Genomic DNA, 18,952 nt, shown 5'->3' with positions numbered 1-18,952 from the left:
GATGAGATTGGGCGTGTTCAGGGTGGTATGGCCGTAGACTCAACAACTATTTTCTGAGTGGCTCAGACTAGCTCATTTTTCCTCCATCAGTTCAAATTCAAGTTTAAATTTAATGGCATTGGCAATATTAAAATAAACATTTTAGTTTAATTTAATTTTCCTACATATAATAGTTTAGATAAGCTACACTATGACTTTCTCAGTTTTAGAGAAAATTAAAAGCTATAGAATGTTTATTTTAATACCTTTTGAGACTAGAAGTTAAGTATTTTTCTTAAAATAGAGCCTAATATTTACTTATGTTGATTCTGTAGTTTCTTTTTCATATCTTAGGGATTCTTATAAAATTTCTTTAAAAATATCAAATCTCTGAAATTTATACTTAGGAACAGGGGAAGCAAGACAGAATAGAAAAATGGAGGAATTTTAATTCATACAGTCTATACTTAGTAACTTTTTGTGTTGTTTGAAATTTTATATTAAGCATATATAGCCTCTGAGAATTAAAAATAATAGAAACAGTATTTAAAATCTTCCATACCTCTTCATCTTATTCACTAATTCATGTATTCATTCATTCAATTCATATTTAGTAGGTGCTTAATATGTTCTAGATCTGGTGAATTAAAGAGAAAATAAAATGGAAACCCTGATATTAAGTATTTAACAGTACAGAGAACAAATATTGCACACACTGATTATTACAGTAACATGTCATAAAATCTGAAAATCATTGCAATATGGTGAATAATAATATGGGCTCTCTTGTTATAGTATCAGGATTTTAATTCTGACTTCTCTGTTTACTATCTGTATATTTGAGGAACGTTAGTAAACCTCTATGTGCTACCTCTATTTACACAATCTGTGAACTGGTAATAATTAAAGCCCTTACTTCATTATATTGAGGAGGAAATTAAAGGAGTTAGCATTAGTAAAGTATTTATAACTATATGTGATGGAGTAGACAATAAGTATTAAATATCCTGGATGTACAGACTGAAGGCATCCAAATCATATTCATATTGCTTTCTTAAAGAAGAAATTAAAGAAGCCTTCCTTAATAGTGATAACTAAGTTAAATGGTAAAGAATATTTTATATATATATATATCACCTTTCCAGGTGACAAAAGACAGTGTTTTGCTGGGCTAATTATTTGCTACCCTCACTGTGTTTCAGAGTATATGATCACTTTGCAATCTCCCCAAATAGGTATGAGATATCTGTGTGTTCCACATCCTCAGTAGGATGTTCAGTAGTTTAATGTTAGCCATATTACTGTATGTATAATGTTTTCATATCATGGCCAGTTTTTATTTTTCAGATGGCTGGAGATTTTGAGTGGCTTTCCCTGTGGAAAGCCTAAATTATTATTCATTTACATATATTTTTGTGAAGTATCTGTTTAAAATGTTTGCCAATTTGAAACTTGAATTATTACTAATAAATGAATTCAGCAAAGTTGCAGGATACAAAATCAACATACAAAAATCAGTTGCATTTCTACAGAGTAACAATTCAGACTGCTGAAAAGGTTCATTTGCTTTACTCAGTGTAAATATGTTTTTTTTTCAAATATCTAGTTATCACATCTTACTACTAAATCTGGGCCCAGATGGCAGAAAGTAGACAGAGCTGTAGGACAGCTTCCTAAGGTCCACAGATGATGCCTTCACTCTCCATTTCACCAGCACACCTGTGGATTCCTGACAATGGAGTCATAGATGAAATGTGCCTGTACTACTTTTCTTTGCCTTTCATTCTGCCTCCTTCACACACACCCTAAAACATTTTAATCTTTGATCCATGCTGTAGATTATGAAGAACTAAGACTAAGTCAAATCATAAAGCCTACTCCATGTGATGGAGGAGTAGAGATTGCATCCTTCAAGCTGCAGAGGGCCACTGAAGCTTATAATAAGAGAGGACACAAAGAGATGGAAAAACATTTCATGCTCCTATTTAGGAAGAATCAATATCAGGTAAATGGTCATCCTGCCCAAAATAATTTATAGATTCAATGTTATCCCTATCAAGCTACCATTGACCTTCTTCACAGAACTGGAGAAAGCATTTTAAATTTCATATGGAACCAAAGGAGAGCTCACATAGCCAAGACAATCCTAAGCAAAAAGAACAAAGCCGGAGACATTACGCTACTTGACTTTAAATTATTCTACAAGGCTACAGTAATCAAAACAACATGGTACTGCTACCAAAACAGATATATAGACCAATGGAACAGAACAGAGGCCTTGGAAGTAACACCACAGATCTGCAACCATCTGATCTTTGACAAACCTGACAAAAGCAAGCAATGGGGAAAGGATTCCCTATTTAATAAATGGTGTTGGGAAAACTGGCTAGCCTTATGCAGAAAGCAGAAACTGGATCCCTTCCTTATACCTTACGTTAAATTAACTCCAAATCCATTAAAGATTTAAACATAAGACCTAACACCATAAAAACTCTAGAAGAAAACCTAGGCAGTACCATTCAGGACATAGACATAGGCAAGGACTTCATGACTGAAACACCAAAAAGTAATGGCAACAAAAGCCAAAATAGACAAATGGGATCTAATTAAGAGTTTCTGCACAGCAAAAGAAACAATTATCAGAGTGAACCAGCAACCAACAGAATGGGAAAAAATTTTTGCAAGCTACCCGTCTGACAGAGGGCTAATATCCAGAATCTACAAAGAACTAAAGCAGGTTTACAAGAGAAAACAAACCCATTCAAAAGTGGGCAAAGGATATGAACAGACACTTTTCAAAAGACGACATATACGAGGCCAATAAACATATGAAAAAATGCTCATCATCACTGGTCATTAGAGAAACGCAAATCAAAACCACATTGAGGTACCATCTCATGCTATTTAGAATGGTGATTATTAAAAAATCTGGAGACAACAGATGCTGGAGAGGATGTGGAGAAATAGGAACACTTTTACACTGTTGGTGGGAGTGTAAATTGGTTCAACCATTGGGAAGACAGTGTGGTGATTCCTCAAGGATCTAGAAATAGAAATGCCATTTGACCCAGCAATCCCATTACTGGGTATATACCCAAAGGATTATAAATTTTTCTATTATAAAGACATATATACAAGTATGTTTATTGTAGCACTGTTTACAATAGCAAAGACCTAGAATGAACCCAAATACCCATTGATGATAGATTGGGCAAATAAAATGTGGCACATATACACCATGGAATACTACGCAGCCATAAAAATGGATGAGTTCATGTCCTTTGTAGGGACATGGATGAGTCTGGAAACCATCATTCTCAGCAAACTAACACAGAACAGAAAAGCAAACACCGCATGTTTTCACTCATAGGTGGGTGTTGAGCAATGAGAACACATGGGCACAGGGAGGAGAATATCACACACTCGGGTCTGTTGGGGGTTGGGGGGCTAGGGAAGGAACAGCAGAGGCTGATGGGGAGGTTGGGGAGGGATAACATTGTGAGAAATGCCTGATGTAGGTGACGGGGAGGATGGAGACAACAAACCACTCTAGCATGTGTGTAGCTATGCAACAATCCTGCAAGTTCTGCACATGTACCCCAGAACTTAAAGTACACCAATAAAAAAAAAGAATTAAATGATTAGAGTAGCTCTTCATAAAAATCATACTGGCAATACTGGGGAGGTAAATCTGAAGGGATTAGATGGATTTCCATTTTTGAATACTGAGGTTGAAATGCCAGAGAGAGATATAAGAACCAAGGTCATTATATGAGGCCTGTCACCTAAACATGACAACTTAAAGTAACAGTTGAACTCCTAGAATTGAGAGGTTACCAAGATAGAACAAGAAGCTTGGAGTAAAAATATAAAAAAGTCCAGAATACTCAAATTAGAATATAAATAATGTAGAACAAAAAACCAATAGTACTTTGAGACATTAAAATGTTGTCTAATTTTACTGAGATAAAGATTATATATTATAAAATTTATTCATCTGAAATATAAAGTTTAATGAATTTTAGTAATTCTATATAGACATGTAACCTCTACCACATTCTAAATGTAGAATATTTTCATGACCCTAGATTTTTGTCTTCTGAACTCTTGATTCCCTTTACCAACCACTGGTCCCAAGACACCATTTGTCCTTTACATGTTACCCTAAATTTTCTAGAAATTCACAGAAATTGTGTCATATGACATACAGTATTTTGTGTTTGATCTTCCACACTAACTTTCCCATGTTCTTGCATGTGTTACTAATTAATATCTTACCCTTACTTTATAGTATTCCACAGTGTAGAATATACAACAAGTTGATTATGCACTCACCAGCTGATGGAGATTTGGATTGTTTTCTGTTTTGGTCTATTAAAATAATGGATAAAAAAGATTTCACGATATTTTTAATTTTCTTTAGGTGAATGCCTGGGAGTAAAATTGAAAGGTCTTATGTTAGGTGTCAGAGTTACTTTATAAGATACAGCCTTGCTGTTTTTTAGAATATTTGATCACTTTGTAGTCTCACCAAACACATACGCTAGATCCACTTGTTTCACACCCTCAGTAGCACTTGGTATGTTCAGTAGTTTAAACGTTAGCCACACTTCTGTATCTGTGGTGTTTGCATTCAATGGTCAGTTTTTATTCTCACATGGCTGGAGACTTTAAGTGGCTTTCCATGTCATTTTTATTTATTTGCACATACTTTTGTGAAGTGTCTGTTCAAAACATTTGCCCGTTTTAAACTCAGATTGTTACTAATAAACCTAGAAAAGTTGCAAGATATAAAATCGACATACAAAAATCAGTTGTGTTTATGCAGAGTGGCTATGAACTAACTAAAAAGGAATTAAGACAACAATAAGGTCTGCAATATCAACCAAAAATAATAAAATATTTAGGAATACTTATAACTTAGATGTTGAAAGACTTATATGTGAATCTGTGAAACACTGATGAAAATATTAAAGCAGACACAAATAAATGAAAAGTCATCTCATGTTCATAGACTGAAAAAATTAATATTGTCAAAATATTTATACTAACCAAAGTGATCTACAGATTCAATTTCTATCAAAACCTGAATGACATTTTTACAGAAATGTACAATTCTAAAATGGTATGGAACCACAAAAGAATAGCCAAAGTGGTCTTGGTAAAGAAGAACACAGCTAGAGGCATCACAATTCCTGATTTTAAAATATGTTACCAAGCTACAACAATTAAAACGTGGGATTCTTGCATAAAGACAGACACATAGACCAATGAAACAGCATAGAAATTCCAGAAATAAACCCACACATATGCAGCCAATTCATCTTTGACAGGATGTCAAGAACACAAAGTATGAAAAGAATAGTCTCTTTAATGAATTGTACTGGGAAGAGTAGGTATTGACATGCAGAGTATAAAATTGGAACCCTGTCTCACACTGTGCACAAAAATAAACTCAAAATGGATTAAACTTAAATGTAAGACTTAAAACTGTAAAACTTCTTGAAGAAAGCATAAAGAAAAACTTTGACCTTTTTTATTAGTCTTGGCAATGATTTATTAGCTATGACACTAAAACACAAGAAAAACTCCAAAATAGAAGAACTAAAAAGCTTCTGCACAACAAAGGAAACAATCAATAGAGTAGAGTAAAAAGTCAAGCTATGTGTTGAAAGTAAGTATTAGCAAACCGTACATCTAATAGGGGATTAATATCCAAAATATTTAAGAAACTCTACAACTCAGTAGGAAGAAAACCCAGTTGCAAAATGGCAAAGATATGAATTGAAATTTCTTTAAAAAACATACAAATGGCCACCAGATATATGAAAGGGTGCTCAACATTACTCATTTTCATGAAGATGAAGATAAAACAACAATGAGATGTCATTTCATACCTTTGAAGATAATCATTATCTAAAAAACAGAAAATATCAAGTGTTGCTAAAGGTGTGGAGGAATTGGGACTGTTATGCATTGTTGGTGGGAATAAAAAATAGTACAGCTACTATGGAAAACAGTGTGAAGGTACCTCAAATAATTAAAAATAAAACTACTGTATGACCTAGTAATTCAATTTATAGATGTATATCCAAAAAAACATGAAATCAGGATCTCAAAGACATATCTGCCCCTCCATGTTGACAGCAGCATTACTCATAATAGTCACAATATGGAAAAAAAACCCAAATATCCATCAGATGAGTGGATTGAAAAATATGGCATATATATATATATATATATATATATATGCATCAATGGAATATCACAAAGCTTTAAACAAAAAGACAGTCCTACTCTTTGTGAACAACATAGATGAACCTAGGTGATATTAAGTATGTCAATCACAGAACAAATGCTGCATGATTCCACTTACATGTGGTACCTCAAATATTTGAACCCCTAGAAACAGAGAAGAATGATAGTTGCCAGGGTGGGGGAGGGGTAATGAGAAATTTTTGCTCAATGGATATAAAGTTTCAGTTTTGCTAGATGAGTAAGTTCTAGAGATGTGTTGTACGGCATAATACCTATAGTAAGCAATACAGTATTATGCACTTTAAAATGTTGAGATAGATCTCATGTTAAGTGTTCTTACACACACAAATACACACAAAAGCACCAGAACATTTTTGAAAGTGATAAATATATTTAGATCTAGGTGGTGATGATGCTATATATTTATATATCTAAATTCATCAAAATGTAGTCATTAATAATGTAAATTTTTCTTTGTTATACATACCTTGATAAAGCTTAAAAAACCAAATATGACAAATGGCCTATAAATACATACATACATACATACATACATGCAGTTGGATTGTCTGTCATCTTACCAAGGTATACACCAACATTATATTACTTCAATAAACTACATTTGGTCATGATGCCTTATCTGTACATATTGTTAGATTCATCTTGCTAAAATATTAAAGCATTTTGTATCTCTGTTCATTAGAGCTATGTCAATATTTAACATAAAAGTAATCAAGTTTTCTGTATATTTTTGCATAATTTTGGTCTTTTTTATCTTTCAAAAAATTTATTTCTTCTAGATTGTCAAATTTATGGGCATAATGTTATTCATTATATTCTCCTATTACCTGTTTTTTTCCTGTAGGATCTGCTGTAATGCCCCATCTTTAACTCCAGAAATTGGTATTTCCATTGTCTTTATTTTAATGAGGTCTTTCTGAAATAGCTTACATATTTTACTTATCTTTCCAAAGAACCAGATTTTAGTTCCGGTCAGTTTTTCTGGTTTATTTCTTCAATTGTGTTAATTTCTGCTCTTAGCTTTATAAGACCTTCCATATACTTTGAGTTTAAACTGCCATTGTTTCTTTTACTTGTTATAATTCCTTCTTTTCTAACATGAATACTTAAAGGTATAAAAATCCCTCTAATTTTGCTTAAGCTACACGTCTCAACTTTTATTTTGTATCATTCAGTTCAGTACATTTCCTACTTTGTTTTTTGAATTCTTCTAACTCATCTATTATTTAGAAAAGTGTGTTTTAGTTTTTAATTTTTTTGTTATTCATATTAATTTAATTATGTCATAGTCAGAAATCCATTCTTCTAAACATCATTGGGACCTGCTTTATGGTTCAGCATGTTTGTCTATCATGTAACATACTATGTGTACATGAAAAGAATAAATATTCTGATGTTATTGTGTTTGAGTTCCATTAATAGTAGCCAAGTGATAAGTTTATATATTTTTTAAATTTTGTATGTCTGCTGAATTTTTGCACAGTTACATCAACTGCTGAGAGTGGGCTGTTAAAATCCTCAATTCTGATTTTGGAATTAATGACTTATTGCTTTAATTAGGTAAATATTTTCTTCATGCATTTGGAAACTCTATTATTAGAGCCATACACATTTGTAATATTTTTCTGTAGAAATGACAGCTTTATTGCTAGAAAACATTTCTTATTATCTTTGGTAATATTTTGTGTTTCAATCTCTATGTTATTTTTCATTAACATAGCCACTTTAGCCTTCTTATTCTTACTATTTTTGTGGTATATAATTTTTCATCCATTTGCTTTCCACCTATTTGTATCTCTGTGTTTAGAGTGCATCTTTTGTAGACAGCCAGCTGGTTCTCTTTTTCTAAAACCCTTCTTAAAATCTCTGCCTTTTGATTGAGGTCTACTAACATTAAATGTACTATTTATATGGTTTAGTTTGTGTCTAACATTTTATTTTTTTCCTATTTATTTCCTCGTTTTATCTGTTTCTCCTTTACTGTGTACCTTTTAGTTTTATATTTTAGAATTTTATTTCTACTGGAAACATTAAAATATTCTAAACATAAAATTAACTATATGGTAATTTTTATTTTAACTGTATGTTTTAGTATTATTATTTTAGTAGCTGTTCTGAAAAATTAAACATCTTTAACTTTTAACTTTCCAGTTATAGTAAATAGTTTATCACTTTACATAAATTGTAGAAAGTCTTCAATACTATAGGCCCTGCATCCCCTTTCCTTTATGCTAGAGTTGGCATACAATGGCTCATCCACCCTGTGCATGCATGTGTCAGGGATGAGGCACAAATGTGAACAGGGAGAATTAGGTGTTTCTTTCTATATCATTCATTTCCTGGCTTCACTCATGCTCTTCTTCAGCCACAGTTTCCTCAGCTTCAGTGTTCTGACTCTCTGGACCAAGAACACTGCAGTTTTCCTAGCAGTTATTCTGCGACAACATACACTGAATGATTGTACCTGACCCCAGGCTCAAAGTCATGAAAATGGACTTTCACTTCATTTTCCCTCTCTCTCCTCTTTGAGTATGTACTTACCACTAGATTCTGGAATCTTCTCTTCATTCTCCATTTTCTTCATGTATCTCTTTTGGTATAATTTTCAGCTTTTTATTTGTTTTCTGTGTTCTGGTAAGACCTTATTCTATCAATACTGGAAAAAGAATTCCATGTTTTAATAAATTTCTTTCACTAAAGTTATAGTTGTCTCAAGGATGGTGTTTATACAGTATTTTTTGTGTCAGTTTTTACTTCCGTTGAAATCTCAGTTGACTTCTTATGTTGGAGTTAAATTAGAGAACATACATCCACTGATATATTACAAGAATGTAATATATCAAGAATGTAATATATCAGTGAATGTACATTTTCTCTTCTTTTTAACTACTAAAATAAATATAATTAAATTGGTATAAAAAGTAATATAGTGAATGTGTACAACAATGATTCATTAGGCATATGTTAAATATTAATTTAAATTTATATCAAGATTAATGAAGGACTATAATTAGAAAATTTAAGATAGAATTTATTCATTTGTTACTAGGAATGATTTGTGCCATCTTTTATGCATGTCATCAATTGAAAATCATGTTGGCTTTGTAAGTAAATATTTTAAATAAATATTCTATTGTTGTGAATTGCATATGTCTTATGGATTATAAAACATTAGTTTTCCCTCAAGATGATTGGAAAATGCATGTTCTCTCAATAGTAGATATTAATTTGATTGATATACACCACATGAAATAGCTGTGTGAGGATACTCAGAACCATTTATACACATGTATAATTTTCCTTGAAATGTGTTAGGAACTGATAAACACTTCCCTACACAAATCTCTCTTTTACTTATTTTCAGAACTTATAAAAAACTACCAGATCATTAGAGTAATCCCCTGAGTGAGCTTAACCAGTTATTTCAGAAACAGAAAAGAAACATCAGTGCTGCAGAGATTTATTTTTAACATTGTGACTTCAAGGTCAGAATCAATTTTTGTTTGGTACATAATGGCAGTAGGAAAACTGAAGGCTAGGAATCAAAATCCATAAGCTTTTATCTTATTATAGCTTATAAAATATGAGTGATTTGTAAGAGAAAAGAAAGTACTGTGCAGGGGTAGATTTAATTTCAATCTAGAGAAAATATGAGTGGCATATAGAGCATCATAGAGGTAATATAACTTAATCATTATTCTATCAGTTTCACCTCTGTACAGTTAATAATACCTACCTCAAAGAGTTTTATGCAATTCTTAAATTTTTAAGAACTTTGTCACTTTACTTTTGAATATCTAACTAGAGACCTGGGTCATGAGATGCTTCAATGGTCAAACTTCAGTTACAATTAGTGACTCCTTCTGTGATCACTGCTAAAACATTACATGTGAAAGCTAATACCATAATCACTAACATTCAAAGTGGAAAGCGTTGGGGGAAATATAAACAGTCAAATAGCTCCATGTAAGAAAGGAAACTATTTGAGGAAAGAGAGAAATACGTAAAAATTACCAGAAAGAGAGCCAAAATACTTAAGATAGGCCTTGTTTTAAATCTTCTTGCTTTCTTTATTAATCTCATATTCTGAATGTTTTGAGGCCTTAGAAAAATTAGCACTTTAGAAAGAGTATCATTGTTATCTAATATATGGGCATTGTTGACGCAGTCATACATCACCTGAGGGGTAGGGCTCTACCAGAAGTTTATTTTGTTTCCTAGACTTACATATGGAACAAGAGAATTGGGAAGAGTTTGAGAAAAAGCCCTATGTTTTACAAATGAATTGAGAGAGTAAATATACTGCCCAAATTTTGCTAGCTGTTTAGTTGATATCAGTGACTATTATCCTGGTATTTTGAATTATATGATATTTTATATTCAATTATGTCATACTACCTAGGCATAAGGAAGAATATGTACAATTTCAAAAACAATTAGTTCACCACAAGCTACATCCTGTCTCACACCATTCCACTACATTTTGTAACATTTATAGATTTATACCTATAAAGGTTAGGTTGTGTAATCAGTTTTAAAAATATTAGCTTTATTGAAGAATACTTGATATACAGAGAAGTGCACATATTTAACATGTACAGTTTTGTAAGTTTTACCATATACTTCTGTAATAACGCAATTATAATAAAAATAAATGTATTAATTGCTTCCAGTAGTTTCCTCCCACCTCTTTTTAATCTTTTCACAACTACTCCTACCTTTCACTTTTACCCCCAGGCAGCCTCGATCTGCATTGTGACACTATACATTTATATTTTCGAGAACATTATATACATGAATTTATATACTATGTACCCTTTATATTGTCTGACTTCTTTCACACAGCGTAATTATTTTGAAATCCATCAGTGTTATTGCCTATATAATAGTTTGTTCCTTTATTTTTGCTAACTAATATCCCATTATATGGATATACCAAAATACTTTATCTGTAAACCTGTGGATGGATATTTGGAGTTGTTTTGCTTTGTTATTTTTTGTATGTGTTCCGTTTGGTTGGCTTTTCACCTTATAATGTTGCTGTGAACATTTGTAAATAAGCCTTTGTATACAAATATGAATTTAGTATTATTTACATGTAACTAGGAGCAGAATGACTGGACACATGGCAAGTGCATGTTAAACATTTTTCAGGACTACTTTGAACTTATTTTCAAAGTATTTGTATCATTTTGAATTCCCACTAATAGTAGATGAGAGGTCCAGTCATCCCATATTCTTGTCAACATTTGATATAGCTGTTTTAAAAAATTATTAAGCCATTCTTACAGGTATGTCACTATATCTTATTTTGCACTGTAAATCATCTCATGTGCTCATTTGCCATCCATATGTTTTCAAAGACTAACATCTTTATTCCATGTTTTCTCTGTTTTCTACTATATATTTTATTAATTTTCACTCTGGATTTTATTATATTCCTCTGTTTAGTTTGGATTTAATTTGCTGCCCTTTTGTTTGTTTCTTAAGGTAAAAACTGAGATTATTTAACACCTTGTTTCATTTCAAATATAGGCACCTTGTGCTAAAATTGCAATTTTATCATTTCCTTAGCCACATTATACATATCTTCATATGTTTTGTTTTGATATTCATATAGTTTAAAATAATTTCAATTATTGTTATTTTATTGTTATTATTTTTTGAAATAGTCTGGCTTTGTCACCCAGGCTGACATGCAATGGCGCGATCTCAACTCACTGCAACCTCCACCTCCTGGGTTCAAGTGATTCTTGTGTCTCAGCCTCCTATATCGCTGGGGTTACAGGCATGCACCACCATGCCTGGCTAATTTTTGTAGAGACAGGGTTTTACCATGTTAGCTAAGATAGTCTCGAACTCCTGACCTCAAGTGATCTGCCCGCCTCGGCCTCCCAAATTGCCGGAATTACAGGCGTGAGCCACCGCACCTGGCCAATTTCAATTATCTTTATTCATTGCATAAGTTATTTAAAAGTATAATATTTGAGAATTTCCCAGCTGTCTTTCTGTAATTGACTTCTAATTGAACTCTACTGTGGTCAAAGCACATATGTGGTATGAATTGAATTCTCTTAAATGTGACACTTGTTTCATCTCCCAGAATAGGTTTGGTTTTGGTGCATATTCTGTGTGCATTTGGAAAGAACAAATTATTCTGTCAAGAGATAAAATGTTCTAGAAATGTAAATTAGGTTAATTTAGTTATTGTATTCTATAAAACTTTTATTTCATTTCTGATTTCCTGTCTACTTGTCCTATAAAATATAGAGAGAGGAATGTTGAAATTTCTGTCTGCAATTATGGGTTTTTCTGTTTCTTCTTACAATTAAAATACTTTTTGTATGACTTACTTTGAAAATCTGTTTTAAGGTACATAAAAGTTTAGAATGATTATATCTTCTTCCTGAATTGACTAATATATCATTGAGAAATGGCTCTTTTTATCCCTGGAAACATTCACTGTTATGAAGTTTATTTTATCTGGTATTAATATAGGTGCCCCAGCTTTCTTATGATTAGTGTAAGCAGGTTAGGTCTTTTTCATCCCTTTACTTTTAACCTACTTGTGTCTTTAAAGTGAGTTTCTTTTTAGCAAAATATAGTTTGGTCTTTCTGTTTTATCTGGTTCTATAGGATATTCCTTTCTACTGGCTCACTTAGCCAATGTATATTTCATATGATTGTTAAAAGGTTTTGGTTTAAATTTATTATCTTGCTAATTTTTTTCTATTTGCTTTGTTATTTTCTCTCTTTTTCTATTTTTTTCTTTTTCTTGATTTTTAAAATAATTTAATTTTTTCCTTTAATTTTTATTAGCTAATTTCATTCTTTGGATATTTTAGTGCCTTCTATTTAGTTTATGATATGCCTCTTTAAATTACAACAATTACATTCATGTGATATTATACAACATCATATATAGTATAAGAAACTTAGAACATGATCCTTCCATTTATCTCTTCCTAGATTTTGTGCTATCATTGTCACATTTTTACATGCAAAACCCACAACTCATTATTTTTGCTTTGAAGAATAAATTATTTTTAAAACTAATTAAATAATAGGAAACATATCCAATGTTCTTCATTCTTCTGGATAACCCAGTGTTTCCACTTGGTAACATTTTCCTTTTGTGTGAATAACTTCCTTTACATAAGTAACTTCAAGATTTCTTATAGTAAAGGTCTACTGGTTGCCAATTCTTGAGGTTTTTGGAAATGTCAAATGCTTTTATTTCACCCTCATTTTTGAAATATATATTCAGTGGATATAGAATTACAAGGTGACAGTGGTTTTTACATCAGTACTATAAATATATTGTACCACTGCTTATTGTTAGCATTGTTTCTAACAAAAACAACAGAAAAGGACACACTGTTATCTTTCTTCCTTTACTCATTATCTTGGTTCTTTTGCTAGTGATATGCCTTTTATTTCCTGGCTGCTTAAAATGTTTGTTTTTACCACTGTTTTTATGTAATCTGATTACGATGTTCATGGATATAGTTGTTTTCAGGTTTCTTGTGCCTAGCTTTTGTATAAATACTGAGTTTATATTGTCTATTATTTTAAAATATATTTTCTTTTCACTCCTTTCTTTCTTTTGGGGACTCCAAATACATGTATATTAGTTTGCTTTATTATACCAAATCTTATTGGTGTACTCCTTTTCACATTTGTCAGTGATTTTACTCTCTAGTTTTCACTTTAACTACTTTATATTGGCATGTTTACAAATGGCTTAATCTTTACATCTCATTGTCTATTCTATATTTAATCCCAGTATAGTTTTCACCTTAGTCACTGAATTTTTTAGCAATAAAATTGGCTTTAGAGTATATTTTGTGTTCTGTCTTTACTGATATTATATGTGTTTTCTCTGGATTCTTAAACATATTGGCTACCAGTTGTATGACCTGTGTCAATTCTGCTTCGGATATTTTTTTAAATTGTTACATACTTGTATATAGGAATGGGGGACATATGACATTTTGTGCCATGCACAGAATATATAATAATAAAGTCAGAGTACTTAGGATATCCAAACTCACAAGCATTTATCGTATCTAGATACTAAGGAACTCAAGTCCTCATTTCTATCTATTTTGAAATGTACAATACAGTGTTGTTAACTGTAGTCACCCTACTCTGCTATCAAACATTAGAATTTATTTATTCTCTGTGTATCCATTAACCAACCTCTCTTCAGACCCTTTCCACCTCCACATCTTTTTCAGACTCTGGTAAATATCAGTCTCCATACTATCTCCATGAAGTCAACGTTTTTAGCTCCGACATATGAGTGAGTACTTCCGATAATTTTCTTTCTGTACCTGGCTTATTTCACTTAATATAATGCCCTCCAGTTCCAGTAATGTTGCTGCAAATAACACCGTTTCATTTTTTTTATGGCAGAATATAATTACATTTTGTAAATCACATTTTCTTGATCTATTCATTTGTTGACATTAGGTTACTTTTATATCTTTGCTGTTGTGAACAGTGCTGCAATAATCATGGGAGTGCAGGTATCATTTTGTCATATAGATTTCCTTCCTTTGAATAAATATCTCATAGTGGGATTGCTAGATTTCACGGTAGTTCAGTTTTTTCTTTTTGGAGATATCTCCATACTGTTTTTCATACTAGCTGTACTAATTTACGTTCCCAACAACAATTTATAAGTCCCCTTTTTGCATCCTCACTGTCATCTGTGATATTTTTTTCTTTTTAGTAATAGCAGTTTCAATAGGAGTAAAATATCTCATTGTGTTTTTGATTTACGTTTCCCTGATGATTAATGATGTTGAACATTTCTGCATATGCCTCTTGGCTATTTGTATATCTTCAGACAAATGTCTATTTAGATCCTTTACAAACCTTTTAACAGGAGTATTTTTGCTTGTATGTTTGTTCATTTTACTGTTGAGTCTTTGAGTTACTTGTATATTCTGGACATTAATTCCTTGATGTATGAATATTTTGCGAGTATTTCCTATCATTGAACAGGTTGCATCTTTAACTGATTCCTTTGCTGTGTATTCCTTTGCCTTTTATTTTAATACATTCTCATTTGTCTATTTTTGCTTTAGTTGCTTGTGCTCTTGGGGTCTTAGCTATAAAATCATTGCCTAGACTAATGGTCTGAGGTGTTTTCTCTCTATTTTTTTACACTAGTTTTATAGTTTCAAGTCATATGTTTCTTTAGTTTGAGTTGATTTTTGTTTATGGTGAGAGATTTGAGCCTAGTTTTATTCTTTTCCATGTGGATATCCAGGTTTTGCAGCACCACTTATTGAAGATGATGTCCTTTTTCCAGTGAACGTTCTTGACACCATTTTTGAAATCAGTTGGCTGTAAATAAGGTGGTTTCCTTTTCATCTCTCATTCTGTGCTGTTGGTCTGCATGACTGTTTTTTATATTGGTACAATGCCATTATGGTTACTGTAGCTTTGTAATATATTTTCAAGTCAGGTAGTCTGATGACTCCAGCTTTTTGTTTTATTTTGTTTTTGGTTAGGATTGCTTTGAGTATTTGGGCTCTTTTTTTGTTTGTTTGTGCCATAAAAATTTTAGGAGGTTTTTATTTCTTTAAAAAATATCAATTGGGGTCTCAGTATCGCTGCCGCCACGGCCAGTCACTCTCAGGGGATTCAGCAGCAGCTGCTGCAGGCTGAGAAGCGGGCCACTGAAGAAAGAACCAGAGGCTGAAGCAGGCCGACGAAGCAGCTGGGGCTGAAATTGAACAGTACTGCCTGCAGAGGGAGAAAGAGTCCACGGCCAAGGAAGCTGCGGCACTCCCATGGCAGTAGCAGCACCGAAGTAGAAAAGGAGAGCCAAGAGAAGATGACCATCCTCCAGACCTACTTTCAGCAGAACAGAGATTAAGTCTTGGATAACCTCTTGGCTTTTGTCTGTGACATTCAGCCAGAAATCCATGAAAACTATCGCATCAATGGCTAGAAGAGAGAAGCACCTGTTTTGTGGATTGGCATTAGCACAGCTCTAGTTGTATTCTTATGAAATGACGTTAAATTATTTCCATATATTATGCAGTAGGTCCTTCCACTTTTTGGAGAGCAGCAAATCTAGCTTTTTTGTACAGACTTAGAAATTATCTAAAGACTTCATCTTTTTACTTCGTATTTCTTAGGAGTTTAATGTGTATATGTTGTCTTTTTCCTATACCTTTTGGCTCAAGCAACATGTATATCAGTGTTGCCTTTTCATTCTTAGATTAAGTTAAAAAAAACCACACATAGCAATTCTTGGAAGAAAGGAAGGGATTAGTTTTTTTCCCTAACACTTTCTTGAAGGTCAGGGGCTTTATCTATGAGAAAGTAGTAAATAGTTATTTGTAACCTGTGTGAAGCAGCAGCCAGACTTAAAGTAGTCCGTTTTTGCTTATGGTTAGAACAGTGAATACTAGTGTAATTGGCCTGCTCTTAGTTTCTCTTAATCAAAATTGCTAGATGATAGAATTCAAGAACTGATTACATGTTATTACTTGGTGTATTGATACTCATTTAAAAGTAAAGACTCTTTGCCATGCAAAACAATATCATTTGATATTTTGACAGGGATTGTATTGAATGAGTAGATTGCTTTGAGTGGTATGGTCATCTTAACAATGTTAATTCTTCCAATCTATGAGCATGAGATGTCTTTTTATTTCTTTGTGTCCCCTTCAATCCTTAGTGTTTTTTCGTTTTTCTCGTAGAGTTTTCACCTGCCTGGTTGAATATATTTCTAAATGTATTTTTCGTAGCTATTGAAATGAGATTACCTTTTTAATATTTTTTAATCTAGCTTGTCACTGGTATATATAAATACTGCTGATTGTGATGTATTGACTTTGTATTCTTCAACTTTACTAGTTTATCAGATCTCAGACTTCTCATGGTATCTTTAAAGTTTTCTAGATACACTATTATGCCATCTGTAAAGACGGACAATTTGACTTCTTTTTCAAAATTGGATGCCATATATATATATATATTTTTTTTTTTCCAAATTGCTCTAGGTAGAACTTCCAGTACTATGTTGAATAGGATAGGTAAATGTGGGCATTTGTGAATCTTACCTTGTTCTAGTTCTTAAAGGAAACACTTTCAGCTTCTCTGCATTCAGTGTAATGTTGACTGCTGGTTTGTCATATATGTCCTTTGTTATATTGAGTTAGGTTTCTTCCATGCCTAGCTTGTTGTGGGTTTTATTATTTAAAAAGATGTTGAATTTTATCAAATGCTTTTCCTCCATCTATTGAGATTGTCTTATGATTTTTGTCCCTCATTATGCTGATGAGGTGCAGCATGTTTATTATTTGAATATTTTTGACCATCTTTTCATCCCTGGGATAAATCCCACTTACTCAGTGTGTACTATTCTTTATGTGCTGCTAAAACCAATTTTACGAGAATTTTTTTTTTTAGAATCGTTTCCATCTATGTTCATGAGAGATACTGGACTGTAGTTTTCTTTATTTGTTGTATCCTTTTATGGTTTTGGTATCTGGGTAATGCTAGTATCAGAAAATGAGTTAGGAAGTATTCCCTCCTCTTCTATTTTGAAAAATAGCTTCAGTATGGTGGTTTTAGCTCTTTACAAGTTTGGTAGAATTCAGCAGTGAAGCCATCCAATCCTAGACTTTTCTTTGTTGTGAGGTTTTTATTACTAATTCAATTTTATTACTTATTATTGGCCTGTTCAAGTTTCTATTTCTTCCTGATTTAATTTTGGTAGGTTGCATGTATTCAGGATTTTATGCATTTTCTTTAGTTTTTCCAGTGTGTTAGTGTATAGCTGTTCATAGAGTGCCTTATGATATTTGCATTTCTGTGATATCAGTGTTAATGTCTCCTCTTTTGTTTCTGATATCATTTATTTGGGGCTTCCCCTTTTTCTGGTTAGTCTAGCTAGCAGTTTAGCAATTTAGGTATTTTTTGGAAGAACTAACTTTTCATTTTCTTCATCCTTTGTACTATTTTTTAGTCTCTGTTTAGTTACATTTTAATTCCTATTGTTTTCTTCTGTTGATTTGGGGTTTGGTTTATTCTAGTTTTTTAACTGTTATTGTATTGGAATCTAGCTTTCTGTTTAAATCTAATATTTGCTTTATACATGTGCACATGCCAATGATGGGTGCATAAATATATAGAATTTTTATTCTACTTGTGAATTAATCCCTTTAGTATTACATAATGACTGTGTCTGCTTTTACTGTTTTTCTCTTAAAGCCTATTCAATTTAAGTATGGCTCCTCCTATATGCTTTTAGCTTTCAGTTGCATAGAATATTTTTTTCCATCTCCTTCCTTTTATTCTTTATGTGTCTTTACAGATGAAGTTAAATTCTTGTAGGCAGCACAAACTTGGGTTTTGTTTTCTGACCTATTCAACCTGTACCTTTGAAGTGGAAAACTTAAATCTGTTTACATTCATTGTTACTATTGATATGTGAGGACTTCAGTTCTTTTGTTGTTTGTTTTCTGGTTATTTTGTGTATTCTTTTTTTCCCTTTTTATCTTTATTGTTGTAATTTGGCAATTTTTTGTACTAATAACAATTGAACCCTTCCTTATTTTCTTTTGTGTGTTTGCTTTATCAATTAAGTTTTATTCTTTTGTCTGTTTTCATGACAATAGATACTGTTCTTCCACTTCCAAGTGTACAAGTCCCTTGAGCATTTCTT

The 18,952-nt window shown here is 32.3% G+C and overlaps 1 pseudogene; it reads left to right on the top strand.

The window, feature by feature from the left end:
• The window catches only part of LOC100407064 (V-type proton ATPase subunit G 1 pseudogene), a 50,806-nt pseudogene extending 32,408 nt beyond the window's left edge, over window positions 1-18,398 (top strand).
• Window positions 18,399-18,952: the final 554 nt, after the last annotated feature.

Source organism: Callithrix jacchus, chromosome X (genome assembly GCF_049354715.1).
Source record: "Callithrix jacchus isolate 240 chromosome X, calJac240_pri, whole genome shotgun sequence".
NCBI classification, from domain to species: Eukaryota; Metazoa; Chordata; class Mammalia; order Primates; family Cebidae; genus Callithrix; species Callithrix jacchus.
This window is presented reverse-complemented; position numbering and strand designations above follow the sequence as displayed.